This window comes from Hordeum vulgare, chromosome 5H, assembly GCF_904849725.1.
Source record: "Hordeum vulgare subsp. vulgare chromosome 5H, MorexV3_pseudomolecules_assembly, whole genome shotgun sequence".
Lineage (NCBI taxonomy): Eukaryota > Viridiplantae > Streptophyta > Magnoliopsida > Poales > Poaceae > Hordeum > Hordeum vulgare.
Genome location: NC_058522.1, coordinates 94,868,150 through 94,879,615, shown reverse-complemented (window position 1 = coordinate 94,879,615; position 11,466 = coordinate 94,868,150).

Below are 11,466 nucleotides of genomic sequence, written 5' to 3'. Positions count from 1 at the left end.
TTTCACTGTTCTCGAAAGGCGAGGAAAAGGGGCTTATCAATTGGAACTACCGGCGAACCTTTCTCGGGTTCACGATGTCTTCCATGTGTCTCAGCTCCGCCGCTGCTTCAAGGATCCTATTCGAGGAGTGGATCATGGTATGCTTGAGCTGCAACAAGACCTTTCTTATAAGGAGCATCCGGTCCACATTCTCGACCAGGCTGAATGTCTCACTCGTCGCAAAGTCACCAAGTTCCTTAAAGTGCAGTGGTCAAATCATTCTGAAGATGGAGCCATTTGGGAATGCGAGGATCATCTTCGTGATGAATACCCCGAGCTCTTTCCTTCTACCTCATAATTCTCGGGACGAGAATTCTTGTTAGTAGGGGAGAGTTGTGACTTCCTCAGTTTTTGCTACAGTATTGAATGTAATAAAGCTACAGTAATCCCACGCTAATGGTGCCACGTCACCGTGATTTCTATCATTGTTCTCGCGTTAGTTCGAAACCGAGTCAAATTCGAAATTTAAAAATAAAGTCAAACGAGAAATGTTTTATAATGTTAAAATAAAAATGTCACGGAGTTATAAAAATTCCCTAATGAATTATAAATGTGAATCGGGCATTTTTTAAATTTGTTTATTATTCCTATATATTTAAAACAGAAGCTATATATAAAAAAATAGAAAGTAATTTAAAAAAAGGAAAAGGAAAAAACCAAAAGCCCCTGGCCCAACTGGGACAAAGTGGCCCAACCGGCCACACCCCCCCCCCATTCGGCCCACCCACGTGGGGGTATAAGACCCCCATGGGGGGAAACCCTAGCGCCCAGCGCTCCTCCTACCGCCGCCACAAGCAGCGAGGGAACCGCACGGTTTCTTCCCCCTCGCCACCTACCCCCCCCCCCTCGCCAGGGCTCCCACTCCCCTCGTCTCTTCCCCCCCCCCCACGAAGCCCACACTCCTCGTGCTCCCTCCCCATCCCACACCCCACGGCGCCCCGAGCGCCCTGGATCCCATCGCCCCTGATCCCTCCCTCCGATTCGCCCATACCCTCGCATCCCAGAACGCCGGCACCTCCCTAGCGCCCCACGCCGGTGCCCTCCACCCAGCTCGCGCCTCCCTCACCCCCTCCGTTCGCATCACCCCTCCTTCGCCGGCCACCAGTGGTCGGCTCACGCCGCCCCGCCGCCGGTTGCCCCCAGCGCCGGCCACCCCCCACCGGATTCATCACCACCGAAGCTTACCCGCGTTGGCCCCGCGCAGGAGCCGCCCCGACGCTCTCCGACTCCCCTCTCACCGAAGCTCCTCCACGCCGGAGCTCCTCCTCGCCGAAACCGCGCCGCCTCCCCATCGCCGACCTTCTCACCGGCTTCCTCACCTCTTCCCCAACCGGCTTCCCCGAGGGTCACCGCCCCGATCCCCGGCAATGCCGGTGAGCTCCGGGCCCCGGCCACCCTCTCCTCATTTCCCTTTCGTTCCGGTTCCGCTCCTGCGAACACTGCCTCGTCCCGGCAACGTTGACCTATCCTGTGAGAGGAGGAGGTGGAGCTTTGTCTTCTGTCTGTGTGTTGAGCACAGAGAGAGAAACATGAGGATAGAAAAATAATGAAAACGGAGATGTGTATGTATGTATGTATCATGTATGTATGTGTGTATGTATTATGTATGCATGCATGTATGTAGAAAAAGGATACATATGGTATATGTATAGAATGCATGTGTATGTGTGTGGTTGGCCGTTGGGTCACTTCCAAGTTGGGCCAACCCCCGTGTAAATTTTTAAAATAATAATAATAATAGATAATAAAATAAATAGATAAATAAATATATTATTTAATTAATTAGTTAATTAAGTAAATAGACTAATTAGATAATCTGTTAATTGGGATAATTAAATTATCCTATTAGAGTATGACACGTGGGTCCCCCACTAAATTAATTTGATCAATTAATATTTAACCTTAATTAATAAACTGTGTCAATGACACGTAGGACCAACTGGTCAGTTGACGAGTCAACTGTTGATGTCAGCATGACATCATCCTGATGTCATAATGCATTTAATAATTAACTAAATCTGTTTATAATTCCTAAATAATTACTAAAAATTTAAAATTTTAATATAAAATAAACCGTAAGTCAGATCAAAATATTTTCAACATGAAAGTTGATGAACAGAACGAGACGAACCCGGATAGGCGGTCCATTCGCCTGTCATGCATCCCTAGCATAGCAAACGTGGAACTTTTCCATCGTTTTTCGTCTGACTGGTAGTATCCAGAGACCCAGGAAATATCATCTGATATTTTCCCGACCCGTCTATGCCAGATGTTATTGCGTTAGCTCATGCCTAGCTTGCATATTGCCATGTCATGCTTAGTGTTGCACCTGTTGCTGTTATTTATTATTTCTCCACCTCTTCTTACCGGTAGACGCCGAGACTAACGCTGCTGCCAGGTACATCTATGACCCTGCCGACCAGCCCTTTGTCGCAGAGCAACAAGGCAAGCAAACCCCCTTGATCATCCCTATATTGCCTATGTCTTTGTTCCTCCTGCTTGCATTAGAATTTTGCTACTATTGTAGTTAGCTCCTATACCTCATGCATAGCCTAATTTTGATGAACTGTTACTTTCAGTACTGTACTTTTAATCTATTTAGTATAGGCTGAGCAGTCATCCCCTCTGACCCCGTAGTCCAGTTGCCCCACTTTGTTTTCAAGTTCGATCCTTGATCGACGAGCCAGACCTGACACAACACTTACACCCCCCTTAGTTGTGCGATCCTACAGAGATACTATCGGGTACCGAGGGTGACACCTCACAAAGTACTCCTGATGATATCTCTGTAGTACAGCTAGTCGGTCGTGGTTATCGAGGTGATTCTTCTTTCACCATTCCCGACGATGCCTCTATCGTGCAACTCCTCAAGTGTGGGACCCTCGAGGGTGATTCCTCTAAGTTCCACCTTGATGGATACATCGTTCGGAATCCAACGAGGGTGATACCTCGAATACCCCCTGATGTTCCAACCACACAGTTACTTGACCATGTTACTGGGATCTTGATGAATAGATGTTAGGTGGGTGGATTCCCGCGTGTTTGTGTCGATGACTTAATTAAAATGATAATGGATTTGGGTATTTGATTTGGGTTGGTCGGAAGGCTTTATTACGCACTAACCGTTTGCATGGGAAGAATTATGGGTACTCGACGTCGCGTTATCAGCCAAAGCTCTTCAGACGTCAGCGATGTAGTAGCACGCGCCCGAGTGGTCCCGAGATGCATCACTCTTGTATTAAGGGGTGCTAGGACTGACATCGGCCGCCCACGCATCATGCAGGAGCGCGGAGGGCAAGTGGGCCCATTGCCCCTTTGTGCTTAGGAGTTAGACCAGCGGGCTGGCCTCTCTACTTAGCTTAGGTAGGGCTGCGACGTGTCGATACTCCGAGGCCGGGCAGGACCTAGAAAAGTGTGTTCGGCCAGAGTGTTATCAAGCGCGTCGGGGAATATGTTGTGCACCCCTGCAGGGAAGAACTTATCTATTCGAATAGCCATGTCCACGGTTAAACGACGACTTGGAGTTGTGCCCTGATCTTATACAACTACAATTGTTACTTAACTCGAATTAGTTGCCCCGGGATTGCTTTCTCTCGGGAAGTCGAGGGAGGATCTCTGGGCGTGACCTCATATTAATATTGCTGCAACAATATGACTATTAATTGTGGTACCTTGCTCTACTCTCGTCTATTGCTGCAAGACCCTTGAAGATGCTAGTCTTCGATAGGACTCGGCCTTCTCTATCTTTTCTCGCATTGCTGCAGTCAGTCCACATATAATCCCTTCTTTGATACTGATGTATACTTAGCTTAGTTCTGATGTAAGACTTGCGAGTAATTTGGATGAGTACTCACCGTTGTTTTGCTCCCCCTTTGTCCCCTTGGTCCGTTGCTGCGACCAGATGATGGAGCCCAGGATATGGATTTTCCTGCCGACGCCTGGCACCCCGATGGTGACTTCTTCGTTGAGGCCACTGAAGACCAAGAGTAGTTTAGGCGGTTCCCAGGCAGGAGGCCTCGCCTCGTTTGATCGTGTTTCTTTTGTGCTAGCCTTCTCTAAGGCACCCCATGTTTTATGTCTGTACTCAGATATTTTTGCTTCCGCTAACTCGTGTCTTTATCTACTTTATGTATTCTAGCCCTCGAGGCCACTGGCTTGTAATATGAAGCTTGAATTGTTTTATTTGTGTTTAGAGTTGTGTTGTGATATCTTCCCGTGAGTCCTTGAGTTTGATCGTACGCATTTGCGTGTATGTTTAGCGTACGATAAAATCGAGGGCGTCACATTGATAGTTAGAGGTTCAATAGTAATGGGCAGTATGCCAAGACAAGTAGACCGTTTATTCATCAACATCTACTTACTAATCATCCACCTTGAGATATCTATCTAGAACATCTCCCCGGTATTAAGTTGCGAGCCCCACCCAAAGTGTAAGCTCAAAGCAACGGACAACTTCATTAACAAACTATGCGTAAGGTAAACAATACTTGCAACCATGGTCACAAGCACCGTTGTTTTCTCCCTGGTGGCAACAAGACATCCCCTAGTCTCATGTTTCTGTCAGTCAATCTAGACATCGAGGGGCATGAACCCACAATCATGCATAACTCTCCCTCTTGGAGTTACAATCTACTACTCGGCCAAAGCAATAAATAGCAACGGTGAACATGCATGAATCACTAAGGAACATAATATAAAAGGATAATCAAATACATAACACATAAAAATCTGAACATAATCTCATAATCCATCGGATCCCAACAAACCGAGCATAGCAATAGCAAGAGAATTACATAGATGCCTTGATCATGTAGGGCAGCTCACAAGGACTAACCATTGAAGCACAAGATTGGAGAGAGCGCATCACATAGCTACTGGTCAGGGACTCATGGTCCAAGGAGGACTACTCACGACATGTCTAGGAAGCGTCCATTGCGGTGGCGAACCTTCCGGAGGTCAATCCTCCCTCCGACAGGGTGCCAGGAAGAGGTCTCCTCACGTTCCCGTTCCCGGAAGCGCTGCGGCGTCGGAACGATGGAGAAGTTCGTGATTCTGGGAGTTGTGGAAGGGTTTTCTCTCGGAGGACTAAATATAGGACAAAGGAGGGCACCGGAGGAGGGGGGGCCCACCCAGGCGGCCTCCTAGCGCGGCCTAGGGCCTGGTCGCGCCAGCAGTTCGCCTGGTCAGCCCATGGCCCCCCTCTGGCCCATCTTCGGTGATCCGGAAGCTTCTGTTACGCTGGTTTTTTATATATTTTTCCTGGAATTTTTCGGGCTTCGGAAAATTGTGTAAAAGCCCCTGGAAAATAGACATCAGTAGACAGAAACTGGAACTTGGTGCACTAAGTTAATAGGTTAGTCCAAATATGTGTAAAATGATATAAAAGTGTAGCAAAACATATAACAATGTCACCCAAAAGATAATGGAACAATCAGAAATTATAGATACGTTTGGGATGTATCAACATCCCCAAGCTTAATTTCTGCTCGTCCTCGAGTAGATAAATGATAACACAATAATTTCTGTGGTGACATGCTAACACACATATAAGAACTTCAAAGTAAAGCAAGTAAGATATGCAATTCAAGCAAGACAATAACAAGCAAGACTCTATATCTAGCATTGAAATTAGCAAAGTATGAACATAAAGGTGCAAGAGCACTCGCTCTCCGTGACTCGAATGTCTCCAAATGGTGTTTGCATGCAAGAAGTGGGAGATGGGTTGAGATCATAAAATATTTTTTTAATTGAGAACTCAATCTACTAAAAATTCACACTTGGTTTCCTTTGGGATCTTATTTTGACTCATCCCCACACCACTACTCAGGCACAAGTCAAAATGATCCTCTCCCTTTCGACTTTGAGCACTCATGCAATGGATGAGTGTAAGCAAGATATGTTGGCACTTAGGATGGCAAATAGAATAATGATGGGGAAGGAAGACAAAAAGGTGTGAAAGGATCACATCAATGAGGACAGCCAGAGGCGAGAGAAAGCCAAATGATAGATATGATGTTAGGAGTAGGGATTGCCATGTAACGGATGCACATATGAGCTAAGGTAATCTCTCCATTGTAACTAGTGGGGGTGCATCCAACTTGTTTGCTCATGAAGACCTAGAGCTCATTTGAGGAGGCTCATCATTGGAATATGCAAACCAAGTTCTATAGTGTAAGGGTCCCCACATAGTTATGCATGAATGATAATCTCTATGTAGTACCAATATAGCAATCGAGTACGAGTGTGGATCTTCAAATGGAATAGTAGTGTTGCCCCCTTATCTATTTTTATTTATTTTTATTTTTATTTCTATTTTTTGTGGCCTCTTTGGCTCATTATATTTGTCTCTCATTTGTCCTCTTTGGGATATTTTGTTTGTCCTCTTTGGGATCTTTTCCTCACTTAAGGGTAACATTCTATGTTTTACATGAATAAAGAAAAGATCATCACACTTTATAAGAAGTACTCAACATAAAGACAAGTGAAAACTATCATGATGTATGCAAATGTATGCCTCTGCCAGTGTAGCAGGATATGCAATGATACTAGTGCATCAGGTAGCAATTATTGGGGCAAGGTCCAACTATCATGCGGCTCTATGATCAAGCAAAATCATGTTTGACATGAAGATCAAGTCAGGAGATGGTGGATGTTGCATGGGAATGTATCTCGGAAATGCTATGGAAATGCCTTACTAGGTAGGTATGGTGGCTGTTTTGAGGAAAGACATAATGAGGCTTATGTATGACAGAGCGTATCATGTCATGGGTTTGGATGCACCGGCGGAGTTTGCACCAACTCTCAATGTGAGAAAGGGCAATGCACGGTACCGAAGAGGCCAGCAAAATATGGATGGTGGAAGTGCCAACAATCGATTACTCTCATTAGTCTGAAGAACTTATATACTTATTATCGATAACTCTCTATCTAGTTAGGAAATTCACAAAGAGACATGTACCCCGAGGAGGAGTGTTTGGGAGTTTGGTTATCCTTGTGCATCCTCGACTCATGGTAACGTGAGGGTACTCTATATATTCCAGCCCCTCCAGAGGTTAGCGATCAATTTAGTAGCTAGAGTTCTAGACTAATTTTTAGTTTTCGAAAAACACATGGATTTCCCAAAATACGACACCTGCCACTAATAGGCTCAAGCTCTTGGCACCAATAGTCCAAACATTACTCAAATCAACACCTCAAAACTATTGCAAGTTACTACTATACTTAAATAGTAACCTCAATTACCTACTCATGCAAGAAACACAACTCAGTGCAACAAGCCAACTCTCTAAGCAAGATAAGCATGATAACTCAAGAGAGTTCCAAAAACAACCTAAATAAAATCTCTTAAAAAGATAAGCATGAAAACTAAGAGCTAAGCATGACAGTAGCTATGGAAAGGTGAAGAGCACACAAAAAAAGATAAGCATGAAAACCTATGGTGTGTTCTAGAGTGGAATGGAGCGTGTATCTCTCCCAAACAATGTAGGCTAGGTTCCGACTTGTTATTACCAACAAGTAAAACTAAAACAAACTAAAAGTAAAGAGCGGGACGCTCTAAGCATAGCACATAACATATGAAATGATAAAAATGTAGCATGGAGATGGACGGACTGATAATTGTTGATAGAGGAGGGGATGCACGGGGGCATCCCCAAGCTTATATGCTTTAGTATCCTTGAATTTTTTGGGGTTCATGGGGGCATCCCCAAGCTTGAGCGCTTGACACTCCTGTATCTTCTTTCATCATCTCCCATCGCATACTTGAAAACTCCCTTCATACGAAACTCATCATAAGCTATTAGAGTGGTTAGTACCCTTAATAAACTAATTCATTACCTGCTGTAAATAGAGATTTTCATTAAAAGATACCACTTATCATGATTTCCAAAACTTTTTTGCAAATAAAATGTAAGCTTAGGATTTGCAAAACAATGAAAATACAAAACATGGCAGAATCTGTGAAAAAACAGAACAACAGGTAGTAAATAATTTATACGGGGCACTTCTGCAACTCAAATCAAAAAACTCAGAATAGATGCCAGAAAGGAAATTATATATAGCATGCTTTCGAAAAACTTCAGATCAGAAAGATGATCTGGTGATTTTTGGAGAATATTTCTGTCAGACAGAGAGAATCTGTTTCTCGACAGCATGTCACAAGTTTTGAACTTTCTTGCAATCGGAGGCTATAACTTGGCACAAAGCTTAAAAATAAAGATACAATGATGTTGCTACAGTAGTAAAAATCATCAAGACCACTAAAACAAGAAGTAAAAACAAATTGGGTTGACTCCCAACAAGTGCTTTCTTTTATGCCTTTGAGGTTGGCATAATGCAAGAAGATCAAGTGTTACCAACTCCAAAAGAATAACTTGCCCGAGTAACTGTCTCATAAGGAAAGTTAATCTTATTTCTAGGGAAGTGTTCCATTCCCTTTTTAAGAGGAATCTGAAATTTAATAATTCCCTCTTTCATGTCAATGATAGCACCAATGGTGCAGAGAAAAGGACGTCCCAAAAATAATTGGACATGAAGGATCACATTCAATGTCCATGATAAGAAAATCAACGGGCACATAATTATCATTGACAATAATAAGCACATCATTGATTCTCCCTAAAGGTTTCTTTATGGAAGAATCAACAAGACGAACACCAAAAGAACATGGATCATAAGGTTTCCAATCAAGCATATCATACATTCGTTTGGGCATAACGGAGGCACTAGCTCCAACAACACACAATGCAAAGCAAGAGATATTATTCAATTTTATTTTGACCATAGGATCCCAACCATCTTCTAGTTTCCTAGGAATAGAAGTCTCTAGCTTGAGCTTCTCCTCCCTTGCTTTGATAAGAACATTGGTAATATGCTCGGTGAAGGCAATATTGAGTGCACTAGTGTGGGGGTCTTTAGCCATTCTTTCCAAAAAGGTGATCACTTCGGAAAGACTAAAATTTTAAAAATCAATATTATTGCTATTAAGTAAAATTGTAGTGTCATCCTCTATGTTTGATTTGCTCTCTATTATAAGAGTTTGGACATCTTCCCAAGTTTGGGGACGTTTAGGAGCAACTTCAAACCAAAGATCCTGTGGCTTCCCGATGCAACCACGCCAAGGGCATAATTCTCCGTAATGACTAGTATAGTCACAAGGTTTACTTGTAAAAAGACCCTTAGTGGTAATTGGAGCAATAGAAGAGGAAGTATAATCATTGTTGTCGAATAGTGAAGTCACCCAACTTGGTGTTCTCTGTGGAACCCATGGCAGCGGCAACAAGCAAGGACAAAGCAACTAATTTTTTTGTGGTTTTTGGTATAAGACTCTAAAGCAAAAACTAAAAAGCAAACTAACAAGATTAAAAACCAAAGGTAAAAGATAGCGTGCAACTCCCCAATCTTGAAGACCGGAGACCCTGGCAACGGCGCCAGAAAACTTTGCTTGATGACGAGATGATGTATATACTTCTCGCACCTCGTTGGTTACCCCAAGTGGAACGTCGAGATGTAGTCAGCAGCAAGTTTTCCCTCACACAGAAACTGTAAGGTTTATCAAACCAGTAGGACTCCTAGGATCAACAAGTAGGTGTCTCCCACTGTGGCTCAAGCAGAAGACGTGGACCTACACACACAACAAATAACTTTGCTCCCAACGAGTACAAAGAGGTTGTCAATCTCTCCGGCCTTGTAGGTTGCAAAGGATCAAAACACAAGCGGGAAAAGTTATAGTGATTGCAACGGAAAAGTAAATGAAAACGGTAAATGATGGAGGTGTAAAAAATGATAGTGATATGGACCGGAGTCACATGATGTTCAATAGTGATGTATCTCTCCCAAAAGACGATAAATAACTATGCTTGGGTAAACAAATCACAGTTGGGCAATCGATAGAATTATGAGCGCACCGCAATGCTAATTATGCTACTTGATAGTTAGAGGTTCAATAGTAATGGGTACTACGCCAATAGAAGTAGACTGTTTGTTCATCATCATCTACTTACTAATCATCCCCCTTGAGAAATCTATTGAGAACATCTCTCTGGTATTAAGTTGCGAGCCCCACCCAAAATGTAAACTCAAAGCAACGGACAACTGCATTAACGAACTATGCGTAAGGTAAACAATGCTTGCAACCATGGTCACAAGCACCGTTGTTTTCTCCCTGGTGGCAACAACACATCCCCTAGTCTCATGTTTCTATCACTCAAGCTAGACATAGAGGGGCATGAACCCACAATCATGCATAACGCTCCCTCTTGGAGTTACAATCTACTACTCGGCCAAAGCAATAAATAGCAACGAGGAACATGCATGAATCACTAAGGAACATAATATAAAAGGATTATCAAATATATAACTCATAACAATCTAAACATAATCTCATAATCCATAGGATCCCAACAAACCGAGCATAGCAATAGCAAGAGAATTACATAGATGCCTTGATCATGTACGGCAGCTCACAAGGACTAACCATTGAAGCACAAGATTGGAGAGAAGACATCACATAGCTACATGTCATGGACACATGGTCCAAGGAGGACTACTCACGACACGTCTGGGAAGCGTCCATGGCTATGGAGAAGCTCCCGGAGGTCAATCCTCCCTCCGGCAGGGTGCCGAGAAGAGGTCTCCTCACGCTTCCGATCTCGGAAGCGATGCGGCGGCGGAACGATGGAGAAATTCGCGATTCTGGAAGTTGTGGAAGGGTTTCCTCTCGGAGGACTATATATAGGCCGAAGGAGGGCACCGGAGGAGGTGGGGCCCACCCACTGGGCATCTTGGCACGACCTAGGGCCTAGCCGCGCCAGCAAGTCGCTTGGGCAGCCCCTGCCCCCCTCTGGCCCATCTTCAATGATCCAAAAGCTTCTGTTTCGCTGATTTTTTATATATTTTTCCTGTAATTTTTAGGGCTTCGGAAAATTGGGTAAAAGCCCCTGCAAAATAGACATCAGCAAACAGAAACTGGCACTGGGTGTACTAAGTTAATAGGTTAGTCCAAATATGTGTAAAATGATATAAAAGTGTAGCAAAACAGATAACAATGTCACCCAAAATACCATGGAACAAGCATAAATTATAGATACGTTTGGGACGTATCGCTTGGTCCTTGGTGGGTTTGGCTCTAGTCGTAGTCCCTCATTGATTTTGCCGATACTTTAAAGGCATGCGATGTTGTATTACGAGAGTTATGCTGGAGACACACAGTATCCCGAGACTCAGGGTGGGTGCGGCCGACCAACGTGAAGATCGAATGTCTCGGGAACTAGTCTAGATGCCATGAGTGTTTCACCAACGCCAAGGCATAGGTCGGCAGGAAACATGCGGAGCTCCGTGTCTGGAAAGATCTCTCAAGCTGAATTATTACACGGGATACCTCGATCATGAGGATGTCCCGCCTCTTAAAAGAAAAGTATAAAAATAGGT